This window comes from Podarcis vaucheri, assembly GCF_965113315.1.
Source record: "Podarcis vaucheri genome assembly, chromosome: 10".
NCBI lineage: Eukaryota > Metazoa > Chordata > Lepidosauria > Squamata > Lacertidae > Podarcis > Podarcis vaucheri.
The window spans coordinates 24,204,939-24,225,849 of NC_138748.1; positions in this window are offsets into that span (position 1 = coordinate 24,204,939).

Below are 20,911 nucleotides of genomic sequence, written 5' to 3' on the forward strand. Positions count from 1 at the left end.
GGTGCTCGCGTTGTGCCCTAATATCAGGAAGCAGCAGAAGTCAGGAAAACTTCAATGGCTTCATTAATTTGTGGACAACAGATCATCAACTCAAAACAGGAGCTAGAGCTTTCTGTAGAGGTAAGAATAAGGTTCCAGCTAGTTCTCATTGAACCGTAGAGGGAGCCACACCCAAGAAGAGGAGGGGAGCATTTCTATTGCAGACCAGGCACATCTCATAAAAAGACAAGCCACATTCACTCCGCTGCAAGGCAGCGATAACCTCCATCCTCAGCTGAACTGCATAGATCCGCTAAAGGGGAAGGGGCTATGTGTTTCACATGTAAAAGGATGGGTGCGAGTGTGAGGTGGTCACATCTACCACAGGCATCTACCACAGCTTCTGCAGGGTAAATGCAGTCCTTGGGACAAAAAGAGAGAGGTTGGCTACCTCTGCCTGAAATTAATTTGGCCTGCAATTATTTATTATTACCTGCAGCTCAACTTTCTTTTTAGTTCCAGGGTTTCTCCTCTCCACCCCCCCCCCATTTCTGTACAGTTATATACCATTAAGATGAAACACAAGTTTCTAAAATAAAATAAAAGCCCTCTGCAGATTATCCGCGCTGAAGTAGTGTTATCCTATTTGAAATTCAGCAATATATTTTCTCCCAACAGCTTTATGGTACAATTAAATTTCATTCTTTCTTTTCAGCATATTCTGAATATGCATTAGAAGATCAACCATCATAATTCTAAGCCAATTGGCTTGATTTGCTTGCTTAAATTCAAATCTAGCTTCTTTCATCCTTGCCCTGGAGACTCCATGGCAGTAGCAGTCATGTGGAAAAGGACATCATTTTTAGGCTGTTGTGGATGTTTTACAAGCAGGTTTGATTTACTAAAGCACTGACTGTTGAGTTGTACTTCACACCAAAATTAGTTCTTACAACTTGATTTTGAGACAGTTGTTGTGGAAGAGGGAGGCAGTAAATTTGTCCCAGGCACTCAGAATATGCCTTGAAAGAAGCAACTTTTCTTTGGTAGGGTTAGTCTGTATGTTCACCACTTAATAATATTAATAAAAGTATCTGAGCAGTTTGCATAATAGCAGAAAGTATTCATTACTTTAAAAGATAAATATACCTAATAAAATTACATGCCTGGGTATTCATCTTGAGGGATCCCCAGAGAATACGGTAAGTGCTGCCACACTGTATCACAGGCTGAAGTGGTGAAATGGGTACATATAGGGCAAGAGAACCTGTTTAAAATGGTGCTATAGCCAAGCTTTGGCTAAAAAGTGAGCTATGATTGATACAACTGAAACCAAAATACTCCTTTCTGGAACAGGAAGTGTTATGATGTGGTTTTATATATTTTGCATTTAAATCAGTTTTATACCAGTTAGTATTCACTTCAGCGCTAGCTAATCTATGTTAATTTGTATTTTTATATACACATTTTTTGTAATCAGACAAGGTTTGATTATACCTTAAATATTTTAATTGCCATGCCATTGCCAAATTAATATTTACTGTATTGCATTTGTGGTGGTGAAGTCTTTGATACTGATTGACTGAGCAGGTGTGGTGGCTTAGAATGTTTCGTTCCTTGGGGGGTGGGGTGAAACATAGATGTGCCCATACATTAGCAAACCATACAAACATCTATGCCAGAGAGTTGCTTGAGGTTGCAATCGAGTGATGAGAGCCTTCTTTTCTGCTCTCACCAGTACACATGAGGCATGGTATTATTAAAAATGTTAGGGACGTGGGTGGCGCTGTGGTCTAAACCACTGAGCTTCTTGGGCTTGCTGATTGGAAGGTTGGCGGTTCGAATCCCCATGACAGGGTGAGCTCCCGTTGCTCTGTCCCAGCTCCTGCCAACCTAGCAGTTCGAAAGCACGCCAGTGCAAGTAGATAAATAGGTACCGTTGCGGCGGGAAGGTAAATGGTGTTTCCATGTGCTCTGGCACTCGTCACGGTCCTCCGTGCACCAGAAGCAGTTTAGTCATGCTGGCCACATGACCCGGAAAACTGTCTGTGAACAAACACCAGCTCCCTCAGCCTGAAAGCGAGATGCGTGCCACAACCCCATAGTTGCCTTTGACTGGACTTAACCGTCCAGGGGTCCTTTACCTTTTACCTTATTAAAAATGTATACAGTGGTACCATAGTTCGACTCCCGAAACTGTTTGAAAACCAAGGTGCAGCTTCAAATTGGCTGCAGGAGTTTCCTGCACTCAAGCGGAAGCCGCGTCTGACATTTGGCTTCTGAAAAACTTTCACAAACCAGAACATTTAATTCTGGGTTTGCAGCGTTTGGGAGCCACTGTATTTGGTGAGGTTCATGATAAACTTCCATATGTGCTCTGGTTACCTGCCCAGACTGTTTCATTGCCCCTACTTCCCCTGAATGCCAAGGGACATCCTAAGGTCTACAACACTGGTGAGGACACTCAGAAGGGATGGTGTCAATGACTTCCAAAACCATCTAAGCTAGTGATCCTTGCCACATGACTGTGAGACAATTCATTCATCCCATTTGTGCAAACTTTTCTTTGACTCTTTTCTTCAGTCATTAATTGACCTTTCTGATATGGTCAGAGGTGGCTGTCAAGACTCGGAAATATCTTTCTAGTGATTAAATTGTTTCCAATTAGTGTCATGACTTGTGTTCCTAAACAGACCTTAGCATGTTATTCTTCTAATTTTTTTACTGCTGACTGCCGTTCTAATAATCAATATGTCTAACCAATGCCTACATTTCACATGTCGGATTCCCTCCAGGGCAATTATTTCTCAACACATATAAAACAAAAGACCGTATGCCCAAGCATGCCAAATAGATAGCCCCTTATATCCTTCCAGGAGATAAGCACTTTCTTTGCTTAATTTATACTTCAAAGTTCCAACTTTATTTCATTTCTTTTATCATGTTTTGAGAATTGAAATCGTAAATTCCTCCTGTCAACTCTGTACAGATAGCTTTTAAAGTGCTCATAATTCAGATCTCTTTTAAGAAACAGACAAAATCTTTTAGCTTCGATGACCTTGGGCTTCATCAAGCGGTGTGGAGATAGAAGTCTAGTTGAGAGACACATTACAGAGATAACCTTGCAGCACCCATGTTCTTATTTCAACCCGATCTGTTCTTGTGACAAGTCTTGGCTGGGCAAGAGTCAACCGCTGCATGATAAACTGATTTGATTTGGATCTAAGTGACCCAAGCTCAAATCCCCTCAATCTGCAACACTCTGGTAAGTCACTGTCCCTCATCTACAAAACATAAAGTTCTGAATTAGAGAGGAAACTAGGACATAAATGGTAATGTGTGTGAAACCTGCTCTATTTAAGTTATAATGTATGAGTTCTTACTCTTTTAATAATTATATTAATTCTGAGTGCTTTTTTACTTTTCCTGTGTTTAGAATATTATCTTACAACCCTCAAGAGAACCTAAAATTTGGCGAGTAAAACCCAATAAGAGTATTTAAAAAACACACCTGGTCATTAAGGATCAAATTCTGATTTCCCCGCTTCATTCAGCAGGGGGAAATCCTGAAGGCCGAGTTTAGGTTCAGCCAGAACATAATCAGTCAGCCAATATTATGGTAAGCCAGTTTCTAGAACAGCTGGTAAGCTACATGTGTTTTCTATTTACAGAGTATCTTCCAATTCATGTGTCTGGGAGAAAGAGGGGGCGTGATTTCATATCCCCTGTAAGCCATTCATGACCTACTTGCCCATTCAGGTTCTTGTTGTAGTTGTGTACAAGGTGTATGTACAAGTATATGCAAACTTTTTGTCTAGTTATTTGCCTCTTTTGGTCATTAGCTATGGTTCCAGTTGTGATCACTGCGAATATCTATTTCCAAATGCTAAAATGTACAGACGCATTCTAATATTACCGGATGATATTTCCTTACATTATTTCTTGCGATGGCTGTTTGGAAGAGAAGGTTTCAATTGTACAACAACATTATGCTTCTCCTATCTGCATAATATTGAATGCCTGAGGGAGTCAAAAGAGACCAGTACATTTTTTCTATGGCAATTAACCTTTTGTATGTGGGGATATTACCCATTTTTATTATTCCTCATTGTTATTACACCTCCGTCTTCATTGGTTCTTATCCTTCAGGGCTTGCTTTAAGGATTATTTATTCCAAAGTCATTTGCTTTATTTACTTTCCATTTGCTTTCAAGAAAGCATTAACGACATATGCAGAAGAACAAAACAAGGGTTTTTCATTCCTTTGATGCACCATGGGGAAGCAACCCAAAATGCGCAAAAACCATTCACGCAATTGAACACACATCCCCACACCAGTTCACAACAGATTAAAGCGGCTCCCATAATAGCTGCTTGGTACTTACAATGCTACTTACTTTCTTGTAATTATGTTATTCAGAAATAATTGGATTTCTGGATTTAATTGGGCTCTAAATTAGCCATAGCTTTCATAAAAGCTATTACAGTGATTTCTAATAGCCGTTTCCCCTGCTCTCTAAGTACAGAGTATTTCAAAGAGAGTGATTCGCCAGTATGAAAAAGTCTTGGCTGCCTTGAACTCTTAAGAGAGGTTCCTGTTAATAAGGACAATTTAGGCCCCATCCCATTGTAATTAAACATTTGCAGGAAACATTGCCCATTGCAGAATTGTTTCTGACAACTAGCTGCCTCCTGCTTGGAAAGGTGGAACACAGTTTTCTACCTCCTTGAAAGATCAAGAAGCTTTGCAGCATGAATGTTTGTTGTTGCTGTTTAGTTAGCCAGCAAGGATTGTGGCTCCATGTTTCTCACCACCTCTCGATCCTAATTGGATTCAGGTGTGCCACATACAAAGCATGCAGAGTAATTCCATTATGATCCTTAGTTCGTCCTAAGCTATCTCTTCCACGTCCTGTTCAATTCTTACAGGTCACCTTGTAACTTGGATCACTTGTGACAGATAAAACGAGGTGGGAGAGAATGCACTTGGACTCCAAGGGGTAAAAAGGAAAGAAAGCCATAACACAAATTTGATTGATGGGGCCTTAGAGAATTTTACATTGTTTAAGCTCTTGTATAATCTGAAGAACATTAAGGTTGCTTTCACAAATTTGATTATTTCTGGATAACAAGAAAATGATTATTAAATATAACTGTTATTTCTTTCATATTTCTAGATCATCCTGCCCCATCCCCATAGTACAGTGTAGCATTAAATTCATATTTAAAACCAAGGGAACTGAATCTCTCCAAAAGGGAGGTTTTATAGCCTGCATCTTTGCTAACCCAAAGACTGCATGTTCCTTTTTGTAAAGAAACAAAGTAATTTTATTTTTAAGTCATTTGGAACCTTTTTTCCATCTTTTTTTTACTGTCAGTGGATGGAGACTTGATTGCTGTAACATCTGTCAAATCTGTGAGTAAAATATTCACTTATTTGCAAAGCTAAGTATCTGTGATTTATTCTAGCCTAAGTATTTTCAAGAGGAACATTTGTTTAAAGGTGGGTGAGGGTATGTGTAAATCTAACCAAGTTTAAATGTGCTTGGAGCAATCTCCTTTGTGCTAACTCTGCTACAAGAGAGTAAGAATCTCTCTTCCAAACCTCTCTCTCCAATAGTTACCCATTCTTCAGAATTACTCCAACCATTGCTCACACTATGGACTCAGAACATAGCTTTGACAGGAAATGGAAAGGATGGTTGGAATTTTCAGTATGTTAATTCTGCTGATCATACCAGTAAGTCAGATATAACAACAGGACTTTTAGAACCATGACTTTCTGTTCAACTGCCATATTCCACAAAGTCTTGAAAGAGTACTTCATTGACATGGTAGTCTAAACCATGCTGCCATGTGAGTGTGGATAGGATTTCTTTCTTTTTTAAAAATAATATTTATTAATAGTTTCAAAATTACAGGAAAAAATAAAAAACAAAAAACAACACTACAAAACATAAAAAAGAAAAAACGCAAAACATAAAAACCAATACAATACAAAAAATATATAAAAAAGGAATTAAAAAAGGCACAAATCCCATATAACTTCCATTTGCTTGTTTCGTTGACCTCCTCGCACCTCCCTTTTTGTATTCTAGTTTAGTTAGTTATTTCAGCAAATTCTTTCCATCTTTCTCAATTTTTATTAAATAATTTATCTTAACAATTTAACCTATTAATTAACTCGACAGATCCTTTCCATCTTTCCCCATATTCTGTTATTCAAATTACCTTAATTTATTTAACCTTATCTTACCATAAAATACCTTAAAGCTTGAAACTTAATACTCAGTTATACATAACCCCGATATCATTTCTGCTAGAGTCATATAGTTTCATTCCAACATTTTCCCTAATATTCATTAATTTTAGGCTAATTCCCTAAATAAAAAGTTTTCTTTATAATTTTTTTCCAATCTTCATCCAACGTCTCTTCTTCCTGGTCTCGGGTCGTGTCAGTCTTTACTGTCCATTCCATCTAGTCCATCAACCTGGAAGCCTTATGTCCGAGGCCCTTAAGTCTCTTCCATGTCCCTTCTGCAGATCTTCTTCTTGTTGTTTATACTTGCACTTTTCCTTGTCTTTTGTTGGTCTCTTTCTTAATTTCTTTCCTTTCTCGTTGAGGAGTAGGTCTCTGGGGGGTTCCAACCCAAAGTTATCTCCATCTCCCTTCATCAAATCAGCCCATTCCCCACAGTCCCACTCCCCACAGTCATCAATATAATCCAAAAAATATTTACGAGCATATTTCGAAGTCTCTCCAAAGTTAAAAGCCTCCTCAGCTCCAGACTCCCCCTGGCCCACTCCAACTTCAATCTTCAAAAACAACGGCTTATGCTCTTGCAGGGCCTCGGATCTCTCCATTTGTATTATCTGAGGTGCAACCACGACCTCCTCCATTATCTTCTGCACTTGTCCAATCAATACAGGTTCCTGAGTTGGTCCCTGAATGGTTTCTGTATCAATATTCCCTGTTTGTCCACAGTTATTGACCACAACAGTCATCAAATCCATTTTCTCATTCATCAAATCCATCTTCTCATGCAACTGTTCCAACAAAGCACTTGTCTTGCATAGAGCAAGCACCAAAACTTCCTTCCAGCTCATATTTAGTCAAGGTCAAAAGGACTAATCCCACGATCTTAATCTCACAGCTGTGGCTGCAGCAACAATTTAGCAAGCTCCCTCTAGAGGAGACAATTTCTATTTGTATCCATCTTTTTAAGGCAAGTCCAACAAAGGAAAATTACTATCATTTTTTCAGATATTTTGTTTCTTTAGAATGCAAAAGGCAACATTGGAATCAGTTTATTTCTCTTCTTTAGCTATCTGTCAAAGTGTTCCATTCACAGTCAATGAACCTCTCCAACAATTTCTGTCTCTGACACCCCGTTCCCAGGTTAGAGACGGTGGAAACTTATCTTTCTTCACTCCCTCTCCTGCAGGCGTTACACAAAATTCCCCCCCCCTTTTCTCCTGCTTCCAAGGGGGTTTCAGTAGTTGTAAATGAAGGAAATTAAGGCTTTTTAACGACTTTCCAGGCTTTAGCTTACAAGCTTTTTGCTTCAGTCTATATACAAAAAGCGGAAGGCGGACTTCCTGTTTTGAACCTTCCCGCTTCAATGTCAAATTAAGATATTTCTTGATCCAATTTTCCGTTTCTACTCACGGGTACTTGTTTTAGATCCAATTGTCCACAGGAAAAAGTCAGCGCTCTCTGGCAATGGCTGTGCGGCTTCACTCCGTGAAAGTAGCAGTCAGTCACTCCGGAATCCCAAAAAGGGTGTGGGTGTGCATCAGTTCTTTTTTGGGCTGAATAACAAGGCAGATTTGGTGATTATAGGGTCTTCCTCCCCCTTCCAGAAGCAAAACACAATGTCAATAATCCCTTCCCACCTGAGTCAGATCAGGATCCCCACAAAGCCATGTGTCATTCTGTTGTTTCTGTCCTTTTCGGCATCTTCTGCCCTCTACTTTTCAGTACCTCCAGGTTCCTCAAGGTTTGAGGGCTTTGCAAGAAATTAGGCTGAAATGGCTACCCAACAACTATAAGTAAATTTGAAAGTTAGAGTTTTAAGCCATGGAGAATGCATTGGCTTTTGTTTAAAACATTCTGAGTTGAATATACTTCTGTTACCATGACACCACTCCAAACCTATGCTCTTTTCTTGACTAGTCTCTTCTTCAGAAAAGATTATGCCTAATTTATTCACTTTTGTAAACCTCCTACAAAATATGTGTGGCTATTCCCAAGGAGAAACTTTAAAATCGTGTTCCAGTTCGACTCCCGATCCCATCCTTAGAGACCCAACCCAGGCAGATGATTGCAAACTTACATTTCTCTTCTCCTGTTAATCAGGACATTCATGGATACCATTTGAGGAGTGTTTTTCCCCCCTAGGATGGCTTGAAGTGCCTTGATCTTTAAAGAAATATCTATAATGAAACATTCAGATATATACTAAAATGACAATAAATGAAGCGTAGTGTTTTCCAGCTGATTTATAAAATACTTAAATACACCTCTGCTTTACAAGAACGTTTATTCTGCCTGTTGCAAATTTCCAGTTTGTGATTTCTGATTACAGATCTCACTAACAAAGAGAATCTTGTTGCAGGGAGGTGTCAACATCCAACAAGAGTAGGGGTAGGAGAGAAATTTGATCCAGTTGGCATTTAAAGTCGAATCTATTGAATTTGCACTTTCCAGAAAAATACAAGAACCTAAAAATAGCCATCCTTTGAAATTCAGACTTCTCTGAACTTTGTGGTGCAGTTCTCCAACCGATATCTACACAAATGCATATATTAGGGGAAGTGTGAATAAAAAATTAGTAGTGAAAATAACCAGGGCTTTTTTTCAGCCAGAACTTACCAGAACTCAGTTTTCGGCACCTATCAGATGGGCGCCATTGCAATTATAAGAGAACAAGGAAGGCTTTAATGGTGTGTTCTGGCACCTCTTTTTCTAGAAAAATAGCTGTGAAAAGAAGCTATAAAAATGCATTGAATTTGGGGAAATTGCTTGGGAAAAGGTGTGTATTAGCCAAAACTGCATACCCAAAAAGTTTTTATAAAAAGAAATTTCAAGTCAAATGCTGGTGGATTTTCATGAGGTTTCTTAATAATGATAGTCACAACATGGTGTGGAGGCTGCTGTTCAAGAAACTCAAACCCCAAATCACCTAGGTACATGGGTCTTGTTGCAGAGTCATTTGGCTCCTGGCTATAGTGCCTGCAGTGAGGCAATATTCAAAAGTGTTTTTAAAGTTCTACCTATCCAGGTGCATTCACACATTCAGGTCATCACTTGATTCTGCAACAATCTGAAGATGAGACATTGTCAGCCTGGTAAATGCATCGTTCTCATTTCCCACATTGTGAAATCTGAGAAACAGTGATGTTTCTTTCCAAGTGATTGGTCAGATGACCATACAAAATAATGCAAATCTCTCATCACATTGTTTAGCTGTGCTTTTGAAATTATACAGTATGTGTAAAGTGATTGGGAGGGGGGAAATACATTGGGCATCTTTCTGGTGCTTTCCCAAAAAAGGATTTTGAAGTGTGTGTTTTTCACATTGATTGCCTTTGTGTTCATTGATATTGTTCTTAGTGCACCTATTTTCCAAATATTTTTGTACTCGGACGCATTAATGTTTCTCTATATAACATTTGAATATCTGTACTCCATATATTATTATGTTACAATAAAGTATAATGGTTTTCATCCAATGTTTGTCATGCTCAAGAGCAGACCCGCTGAAATCAATGTACATGACTAACTTAAGTCCATTGATTTCAGTGGGTGGTACTCAGAAATTACCCCATCATTTTCTTTTTAAGTCTATTGAAAGTAAATTCTTTTAGCATTCACTTTTAAGAGCAAAAGACAGAATCAGTGTATGAAAAACAGCACGACCAATAGTCCCTGAAACCCTAGATAATCCTCTGTGAGCGTCGTCGTAATAGTGTTCATCTGAACTTTTCTCAATGAAGTAATAGAATATCCCAGTGCTGTTTCCCATTTTGACATTTCAGATTGCACCAGGACATATTAATCAGTCAATGTCATCTGGAGGCGGTCAGTTCTTTCCCAGAAATCAGTGACAGTTTTCTACCATGTCATCCAAGTGCAGACACTGGTTTGACAGGTACATTTTTTGTTTGCCAGTTTCCCTCTTTAGGGCCTAAGCTGTTGTTAAGGAGCATTTAAAAACGAATTAAAGGGGAAATCTGATATATTAAAACTCCAATTTTGTTACTGTTTTTTTTAGACTTTCCAAAGCAAGGCATTAGCTGGGATGTATTGACAATAAGCTATGAAAAATAGGCAGAAAACACTGCAAATAGCTTTCTTCTGTCTAACAATCACCAACGGGGGGGGGATAAGTATTCTGATTGCAAAGTTGCTATTATAGCTCTTTGCGTTAATGAAATCATAAGCCAGTTGAGCTTTTTCCCCTGGTTTATTACATCATCAGGACAGACGGTTAATATTCTAATTGCATAAACCATGAGTATGAATAATATCCAAGGAAGATGTAATAACAATACCATTTTCTAGTTGAGTCAAAATTTACAGCCTCCACATCATGATTATTGTTGCTGCCAATAGAGACACTATATTCTTCATGGGCTTTGTGGAAAAGTTAAAAACATTCAGAGGAGGTAAACACTCTGTAGCTGAACAGCACTCACTTCAAAATGTTAGGGAGTAACCACAACTCCTGTGAGAAGAGATGATCTGCCCGCTATGTTGGATGCCTGGTGGCAAATCCCATGTTTGCATGCAGAAGTCCCTGGTTAAAAGAACCAGGCAGCAGATAATGAGAGTTACCTCTGGAGAGCCATGGCTACTTGGAGTATACCATGGGTTGACAACCTCAAGTCTTCCAGAAGTTGTTCAGCTACTCCCATCATCTCCAGCTAGCCTTGTCAATGGACAGTGATTACAGAAATGGTAGTCTAGGAATATCCGAAAGGCCCCACTCAAAAATGTCCAGCTAACATGTGAAAATAAAGTGAAAACAACAACCGTAAATAATTTTACCCAGGCTAAGCAAAGTACTCCTGCCCACCTAGCAGTTCAAAAGCATGTCAAAGTGCAAATAGATAATTTTACCCCCAGCAGGAAGGTAAACGGCGTTTCCGTGCACTGCTCTGGTTTGCCAGAAGCGGCTTAGTCATGCTGGCCACATAACCCAGAAGATGTACGCCAGCTCCCTCGGCCAATAAAGCAAGATGAGCGCCACAACCCCAGAGTCGTCCACGACTGGACCTAATGTTCAGGGGTCCCTTTACCCTTTACCTTTAAGCAAAGTACATTTTACACACTGTGGAAAATGCTCCCAAACTGTTTTAGGGCCTCAGTTCGCATTACACACAAATGCAAGTAAGTAAACAGTCCTCTTTTTTTCCAGTAGGAAAAGTTGGTTTGGGAGAGAGCAATTTTAAGCGAAGACAGAACTAAAGGAGGTGTAAATACCCTAAACAGGAGTCACTGTGACAAGAAGATGTGGTCTGGTGTAAGGGTTATTCTGGGTATCTGAGGGCTCCCCTTGGAGTAGAGATTTTGACATTTTCTAATATATTTCTACTGTATTTCAGTTTTCATCAGACTGCACGTTCTCCTACTCAAGTAAAATTTGAAGCCATCGCTGCAAATAGTTGCTGACAGGTAAAATTGTAATGTTTGTCACATCAGACAGGGGTCTGATTAGCAATTTTTACAGAGTAGCATAATAATTTATAAGAAAACAGAGAGACTGACAAGATACAGTATTGGCAACAGTATATTTCATATCATATTATCACTACCAGAAAAGTAAAAAAAATGATAGAAGGATTCTACTGAGTTTAACTTATTAGAATGACATTCTTGGCATGTTTTCCCTCACTGCTCATAATTCTGACATTCGATGAATACGCATATTTATTCACACCTAAGATTAGATTCAGTATAGTCAGGCTTACTTTTTAAATAGGAGTTTCCCCCCAGTGTTACGTTTTTCTGCTCACACTTTGAAAATTCATATAGGCAGAAAACCCGTCTTACAATACCAGTTAAGGCATCTATGGGCATATTGTGGCCTATGGCCCTAGCCAAGTTTTCAAACCCAAGGATAGGGAAATGTAATAAACAAAGGAGTCCACAGTACATCCAGTAGTTTCTGCTTGTGCTTTTATCATCAACTCTAGCTATGAGGAAGTGCCAGCCAATCTGGAATGCAGGCAATGAAGCACAGAAGTCAGTCAGCTCAGGTTTATAAAATGATAATGGTTAAAATACACAAGAGTGGTTGTATGTAGCCGGCGAGGCAGCACAGACAGTGATGCTTACTGAGAAGGGGTCCTCAGCACTTGTTTCAGGGGACCCTGCCTAATGCTTAAGGTTTGCCACATGTAGGGTGTCTGGTTCCTCCCCTGGTACCTGGTCAGAGCTAGGCATGACATATATCTGCTGAACGTCATAGGGCAAACTGTGCTGTGGGCATAAAGAAGCGCCATAATCATGGAGAGTTTTAAAGCGAATTTGAAAAGTACAAGCTTGCTAACTTTCCTAACCCCAGTTTTGACACAGCGTACTGAAGGGTCTGTGTCTGTTTACCATGCTATCGTATCATATTAGGGAAATCAACTTTGCTGGGGCAGAATAAAACCATTGGTATGAACAAAAAATCCTATTATCATCCCCTAATCATATTAGTATCTTTTGTATCCTATTACCAACCCTCTTACAAAATACAATTTTCTAATGACAGGGATTTTGCTAATACAGTGTGAATGCTGCTGATATAATTTAAAAGTTGCTTTCAAGCATGTGTGTTCCTAGATTATAAAACCATCCCTTTTATGCTTACGATGAGGGAAGGAAACGCTTGCTTGCGGTTTGATTTCCAAAATGAACATTCATTCTGACACCGTGCGGTGCTTGCTGGGGGGAAACTCCGAAACAAGTAGAAAGGGGAGGAAACTGGAGACGGAGCAGACAGGAAGAGCAATGATGCTAAGGCCAAGTAGCGGGGGTTGGGGACACTTTGCAGCTCAAGAGCCTCCTACCCCCATGAGCAGCCTGCTGGCAGTGGACACTGGGCAGGGCCAAAGGCAAAAGCGGGCAGGGAAATGGGGGTAACTCTTACCTTTTGTCAGGGGATGATTAGCTGCTTGTGCTTAAAATTGTGCCCCCTCAGAGTTTGTGCGGCTCCACAAACCTCTGTGTGTGACAGAGCTCCTCAGACATGTCTGCTCTAGTCACTAGTAGAGTCTGACAGTGGCTGCCTGCGGAAGCGTTTCCAGCAAAGAAGCTCCTTAACGGAAACGCGTCTCCTGGACTCACGACGTGGCAGCTTCCGGCGAAGTATGGGTCTCCCTACAGTTGCTTCTGACACCTCCCCGCTATTTTCGCTGGACGTGTCTCTCACCCCTTTCTCTCCCCTGCTGTTTCCTGCCTTGGCTGCTGCGTCTCTCTCAGCATTACTGAGATCCTCCTCCCGAGACCCCTCGCTCCCCCTGCTGGTCCCTGCTTTGGCTGCTGACTCTCTCCCAGTCTCTGGGAGCCCTACCAACTCCCTTTCCTCTGATGTCAGTTCCCTGACATCCACCTCCCCTCCAGGGCCCCCTTCCCCCCCGCCCCTACTCTCTCCTCTGGGCGGTGAGGAGCTAAAAGCCCGAAAAGAATCCTCTTCATCTTCAGACGTCTCGAACATTTCCCTCCATCGGTCTTCGTTCCGGCTCGCTGAATCCTCCTCCGCCTCGGAATCAGAGAACCCCTCCAACTCTTCTTCTTCGTCGGTGGTGGCGAAGTATTCCCTCCGGAACCTCGCCACTGGCTGAGGTTTACGAGGGAATCTCTGATGAAAAGTTTCTATCAAAACCTCGTCATCTACATCCTCTGCCATGACCCAGGTGTTTTCCGACTCCGGCTCCCCTTCCCACATTACCAAATACTCTACTTGATCTCCCTTCCACCTGGAATCGAGAATCTCCGCTACATGGTAGCTGTGTTCTTTTTCCTCCATAGCTGGTCCCCTATTGACCCTCCCTTCTCTGTCCCCTTTATACGGTGACAGCAACGACCTGTGGAACACTGGGTGCAGCTTCATGTGGTTCGGTAACCGGAGTCTGAAAGCCACTGGGTTGACCTGCTGCGTGACTTCAAATGGGCCCAGCCTTTTGGGTCTTAACTTCTTACAACCCCCTTTGAATGGTAACCCTTGGGTGGACAGCCACACCTGGTCCCCCACCCTAATGCTTTCCCCTTCCCTTCTGGTTTTGTCTGCCTGCCTCTTATATTCCTCCTTAGCCCTGTTTAAGTTAAGTTGGAGCTGGCGATGGATCGCTTCCATTTCTTCAACGAACTGTTCTGCAGCTGGAACGCTCCAGTTCTCCCCTTCCCCCCCTGGGAAGGCTCGGGGATGACACCCGTGATTAGCCAAAAAGGGGCTCATCCCCGTGGACACGTTCTCTGCATTGTTATAGGCAAATTCTGCCAACGCCAGCTTCTCCACCCAATCATTCTCTCTGTCATTAACATAACACCTCAAATATTGCTGGAGGACACCATTAGCTCTTTCCGCCTGCCCGTTGGTTTCTGGATGACGGGCAGTTGAGAAATTCACCTCTACATGCAATAAGCTCATGAGCTTCCTCCAGAACCTGGAAGTAAATTGTTTCCCTCGGTCAGAAACCACCCTCAAGGGGGCGCCATGCAGCCTAAACACATTTTCCACAAACAATTTAGCGGTTTCTTCCGCTGTGACCGCATGTGAGCAGGCTATAAAGTGGGCCATCTTGGTTAACAGGTCTACCACAACCATGATGGCTGTTTTCCCTCTGGACCTTGGCAGATCAGTCATGAAATCTATTGCCACTGCCTCCCAGGGCCTTTCCGGCGTGGGTAGTGGTTCTAATAAACCTGCCGGTGCCCGCCTCTCCCCCTTGGCTCGTTGGCATTGGTCACACCCTCTCACATACTCCCGCACATCTTCCCTGACCTTGGGCCACCAGAATTCCCTGGTAACCAGCCACATGGTTTTGTGTTGCCCAAAATGCCCTGCTGTGGGGCTATCGTGCAGTTGCTTGAGTACCTTTTCCCTCAATTCCCCTTCAGGTATATATAACGCTCCCTTGTAGTACAACGCCCCGTTTCTCTCCTCAAAACCCCCGGGTTTGTCTCCCTCCCTCCTGAGACCCCTGAGTTTGTCCTGGGCGTATTCATCCTGCACCGTTCCCTCTACCAGTTCCCTTTGCCCCATCAATGCCGCCCCACACACCCAGCGGTCCTCTGGAATGACATGGGTCTCTTCGGGTGCACCCTCCCCCTCCAAATATTCAGGTTTGCGTGAGAGAGCGTCCGCCCTAACGTTCTCTGGGCCTGGCACGTAACAAATCTCAAAGTTAAATTTGGAGAACTCCTGGGCCCATCTCAACTGCCGTTGGTTGAGCACTCGCGCAGTTCTCCAATACTCTAGATTCTTATGGTCCGTGCACACTTGCACCTTATGTTGTGCACCAATTAGCAGGTGCCTCCATCTCCGGAAAGCCTCATGAATCGCAAGAAGTTCCCGGTCGTACACCGTGTAGTTCCTCTCGGATTTGTTCAGCTTTCGCGAAAAGAAGGCACACGGTCGCCACTCTGACTCCTCCTTCCCCGGCTGCAGAAGAAGCACCGCCCCTATGGCTCTGTCAGAAGCGTCTGTTTCGACCCTCAGCTTTTTTTGTAAATCCACATGCAGAAGTTGTTCATCAGAGGCGAAGGCCCTTTTCAGTTCCTCAAACGCTCGCTCCGCCTCCGCCGTCCAAACAAACTTCTTTTTACTGCTGAGACAGTCCGTGATGGGCGCCGTCAGGTGGGCGAAGTTTCGGATGAACTTACGATAAAAGTTTCCAAACCCTAGGAACCTCTGCACATCCTTCTTGGTTTTGGGTGTTTTCCATTCCAGCACTGCTTGAACCTTGCCGGGGTCCATGGCCAACCCCTTGTCTGACAAGCGGTACCCCAGGAATTCCACCTCCTTGGTATGAAACTGACACTTCTCCAGTTTCACCCACAGCCTGTTGGCTTGCAGCCTGCTCAACACTTCTCTGACGTCTCTCACATGTTGCTCCTCATTCTCCGAATACACCAACACATCATCTAGGAAGGCCACGCAATTCTTGTAGAGCAAAGGACCCAGTACGTGGTTCATGAAGGCTTGAAAACACGCGGAGCCTGTTTGTAATCCAAAAGGCATAACGAGGTATTCAAATGCCCCCAAAGGGGTGAACATGGTGGTTTTCCATTCATCCCCTTTCCTTATACGTATCAGGTTGTACGCCCCCCTTAGGTCCAGCTTTGTAAAAATCTTTCCTTTCCGCACCCTGGTCAAAATATCATCAATCCTGGGCATAGGAAAAGCCGCCGGCTCTGTCACTGCATTTAACCGCCTGAAATCACATACAAGTCTCGGCTTGTCCGTGTGCTTTTTATCCACAAAAAACACTGGGCTACCCCCCGCTGCCTTGGACTCTCTGATGAAGCCTCTCTTCAGGTTCTTGTCAATGAACTCTCTCAACTCCTGCATTTCCCTGTCTGACATGGCATACAACTTGCCTACAGGAAGCTGTGCTCCAGGGAGTAAATTGATCTGGCAATCAAAGGGCCTATGCGGGGGTAGTTGGTCAGCTTCCTTCTCGCTGAACACGTCGCTGAGATCAGCATACTGTGGTGGCACCTTCCCCTTCTCCATTACTTCAGTCCCTGCCAGGGTGGCTTGGGCCCCTGCTGACCCCTTTTCCCCCCTGCAGTGTTCTAAGCAATGTGCTGAACCGAAGGAAACCACTCTTTGATGCCAGCCCACCAGCGGATCATGTAGGGCTAGCCAGCTCATTCCCAAAATAATGGGAGCGCCTCCCAAGGTGGCCACATTAAACGCTATCAGTTCTGTGTGCCTTGCCACCCTCATTATCATTGGGACGGTCTGCAAGCTGACTCCTCCTCCCAACAGTTCCCTGCCATCGATCGTGGTCACCTGAAGGGGGTTGCTTAAAGGGATCGTCTGTATCTGGTGTTCAGCAGCAAACTCCTTGCTCATAAAATTGCAGGAGCTGCCTGAGTCCAACAGCGCCTTTATTTTTAGGGGGTGTCCATTTTGCAGCTCTAGCGACACTTCAATCACTAGAGCAGGTCGAGGAGCTTCTGGCACGGGCACTTTCACTGCTCTTTGGCCTGGCTGCAGTGCCCTGACGGTGGCAACCAGGCGTTGGCTTTTACCTGCTCCGTTTCTCCCTGCTCTCCCCCCTCAACAGCTCCCACCATCCCTTGCCATTCCTTCCTCTGGGGGCAGACTCTGGCAAAGTGGCCTGGCTGTTGGCAGAGATAGCATTTCCGGGCTCCTTTTCCCTCCTTCTTAGCCCCCTCACTGGGCTTTGAAACTGCGCGCGCGCGGGCTGTTCCGATTTCCATCGGCTCTGCCGGCGGGAAAGCTGGCTCAGGAATGTCTGGAATGCGGAACTCCTTCCAACGTTCCCCTCTCCCTTCCCGCCTCTCCAAGGCTCTTGCCTCCTGGCGCGCTCCAATGGTCAGCGCAGATTTGGTCAGCTGATCCATAGACACCGCCCTGGGACTCCGGGACAGCTCGTCTTTCACAGCCGAAGAAAGACCTTCTTCAAATAGCATCTGAATGGGTGCCGCCGATAAATCCCACCCCAATCTGTGAATCAGCATGGTAAATTCAGTCCAGTACTCACGGACAGATCTGCTTCCCTGCTTGCAAGCCATTAGCTGTCTGCGCACCACCCCTTCCTCAATATCGCTGGAAAACATGATATCCATTGCACGAAAGAACTTCATAGTGTCCTTTAGGATATCATTGTGCGTTGCCATCAGGGGTCGAACCCAGTCTCGCGCCCCCTTCTCAAGATGCCCAATTACGAAAGCAACTCGCGATTCCTCATCAGGGAACTCATCAAACTGCACATTAAGGGCATATTGCATCTCTGTCCTAAAGGCATGGTAATCCTTGGGGTCCCCCCCAAACTTCTGCACCAATCCTGGTACCTTTCTGGGGAACTGAGTGGTTCTCCCCTTTTTGTCTGCATCCTGAGCCCTTCTCTCCTCGAGCCTCGCCGTCTGCAGCGCAAGTTGGACCTCCAGAGCTTGATACCTTTCTTCCAAGCTTGGACCAGCTCCAACCCCTGCCTCTCCGGTTCCGGCTGGGTTGCTCATGATGCTTTCTCCTGCACAGGCAGCGTACAGAGACTGTCAGACTGCTGTCAGGGGATGATTAGCTGCTTGTGCTTAAAATTGTGCCCCCTCAGAGTTTGTGCGGCTCCACAAACCTCTGTGTGTGACAGAGCTCCTCAGACATGTCTGCTCTAGTCACTAGTAGAGTCTGACAGTGGCTGCCTGCGGAAGCGTTTCCAGCAAAGAAGCTCCTTAACGGAAACGCGTCTCCTGGACTCACGACGTGGCAGCTTCCGGCGAAGTATGGGTCTCCCTACAGTTGCTTCTGACACCTCCCCGCTATTTTCGCTGGACGTGTCTCTCACCCCTTTCTCTCCCCTGCTGTTTCCTGCCTTGGCTGCTGCGTCTCTCTCAGCATTACTGAGATCCTCCTCCCGAGACCCCTCGCTCCCCCTGCTGGTCCCTGCTTTGGCTGCTGACTCTCTCCCAGTCTCTGGGAGCCCTACCAACTCCCTTTCCTCTGATGTCAGTTCCCTGACACCTTTGTAGTTGCATTCTAGCCATGCAAAAGCCAGAGGCACACTCTCCGTTCAGGCAAGCAAGTGGCATGATGGCGGCTCAGGCAGTGGCGGCACCGGGGGCAGAGAGCAGGCAGGGCTGGTGTGCGTCCCGGGGGTGGGGTGCGCCACCCAAAGGGGCATGGCGTACATCCCGAGGGCATTGCGCGCCACCTGCAGGGGCAGGGCATGCGTTCTGGGGGCGTGAGGTGCTGCCTGCAGGGGCAGGGCACACATTCTGGGGGCGTGGTGCACCACCTGTGGGGGCGGGGCACCAAGTATGGGCAGGCGGCAGTCATGATGGGACCCCACTGGGATCACACTGCCTGGGGCAGTGCGCCCCCCTTCCTCCACCAGTGGGCTCAGCGACACATTCTAATCAGGTAAAGGTGCTTGAGGAGAGCATGGAGAAGGGCCGGTGAGGATCATGGCCTAGGAAAACGTTATGAGGCTTTTGAGATAGTGCAGCCTTGGGAAAGTTCCAAGGTCCAGCTAGAGAGGGCTGGAGGGTTGCTACAGGAATACCGTATTTTTTGCTCTATAAGACTCACTTTTTCCCTCCTAAAAAGTAAGGGGAAATGTGTGTGCGTCTTATGGAGTGAATGCAGGCTGCGCAGCTATCCCAGAAGCCAGAACAGCAAGAAGGATTGCTGCTTTCACTGCGCAGCAATCCCTCTTGTTGTTCTGGCTTCTGAAATTCAGAATATATTTTTTTCTTGTTTTCCTCCTCCAAAAACTATGTGCGTCTTATGGTCTGGTGTGTCTTATAGAGCGAAAAATACAGTAATTCCCATTAGTCTTCCTTCCAGTTGCCTATACTCTGCTGGCGTTCTCTTTGCAACTTCATCTTAATCAGTCACTGGCTCCAGTATCTATTGCCTCCTCTTTGTTATTGGCTCCCTCCTGCCTGCTTTATACGTTTTGGGGGTGTTGTTCTTTATATTGTTAAATGGCATCTGTTGCTTGAAATACAGCAAGAAAGTCTGTTTCAGAATATTCCGTTGCCTTCAGAACCATGTCTTCGCAATATAAAAGGCCATGCCTCCTCTTTGTATAAGTGAATTCAAAAGGAGCTGAACTGTGCTTTTGATTCCATAGATTCCACTTCATTTTTCATTTTTTTGTTAGATGTTTTATGCCTTGCTGATAATGGAATATGAATTTTTGGAAAGCTCATGCTCTTTACAAATACCAGCATCCTTCTTCCCCTGCAGCCCCAATTCACTAGAAAAGCTGTACCATGGGGCTATTGTTGGGTGCTTAGGTTTATAGGCTTAGCAAATTATTCTTAGGTTTGTTAATCAAAAGTAAGATTTGGCGAGCTTTCGTCATGTTGTGAAGTGACAAGTTCCAACACAATATTTGACCTTATTCACTGTTTACAATTAATGAATCTAATGAATATTAATAAATAATTGGCAACTTAGCTTGATGTTGTAGATCAAAGGGATTATAATGGATGGTGATATTATGTAGTTCTTGCTTCTTTACTTATTTATTTTTTCCTGGGAAATATTCACAAGATGTGTATTACATATGCATGTAACGTATTATATATTTATGTGTGCTATTTTGTAGCTTTGTGTATTAATTTGAAAAAATGCTGAAGATCTTCGGAAATGTTGTGCTACCTCTCACTTTCTTATCTAAGTCAAAAATGCCAAAAAGAGGATTCCAGACACTCGACCAAGAAAATTATGATAAGACATGCTGCCATCAACAACTTTAGGCAGACATCTATAAAACAATTTTTTTAACTGTGCACATTTCATTTCGCAACACTATTGGCACTCAGTACAAAGAAATCATGAAGCACCACTTATATCTGTGAAAATTCTATTGTTTATAAAATGTATACTGATTTGTTACCCCAGTATGGAGGCACTCTTAGAGAATGAACACAAGTTAGCCAAATTTCAGTGTGCATCATACCTGTTTCTAATTTGAAGGGAGATGTGAGGTTTTCCTTGTCATTCTGTGAGGTTTTCTGTTTAAACTTATTGTTCTGGAAGTGTATGTCTTCTTTTTAAGGCGAATTTGCAACTGAGGGGTGCTTTTGAATTGGTTTGCATACCCCTTGTCGTGAACCACAACCTGGAGAGGGTGTGTGGCTTCTGGTGCATGATGGAGGAATCCAAGGAGAATGAGAGCCAAGGGGAGAACTGCTAGTGTCTTTTATGGGGCCCTTCCAGACAGAGGACTCAGCTCCATC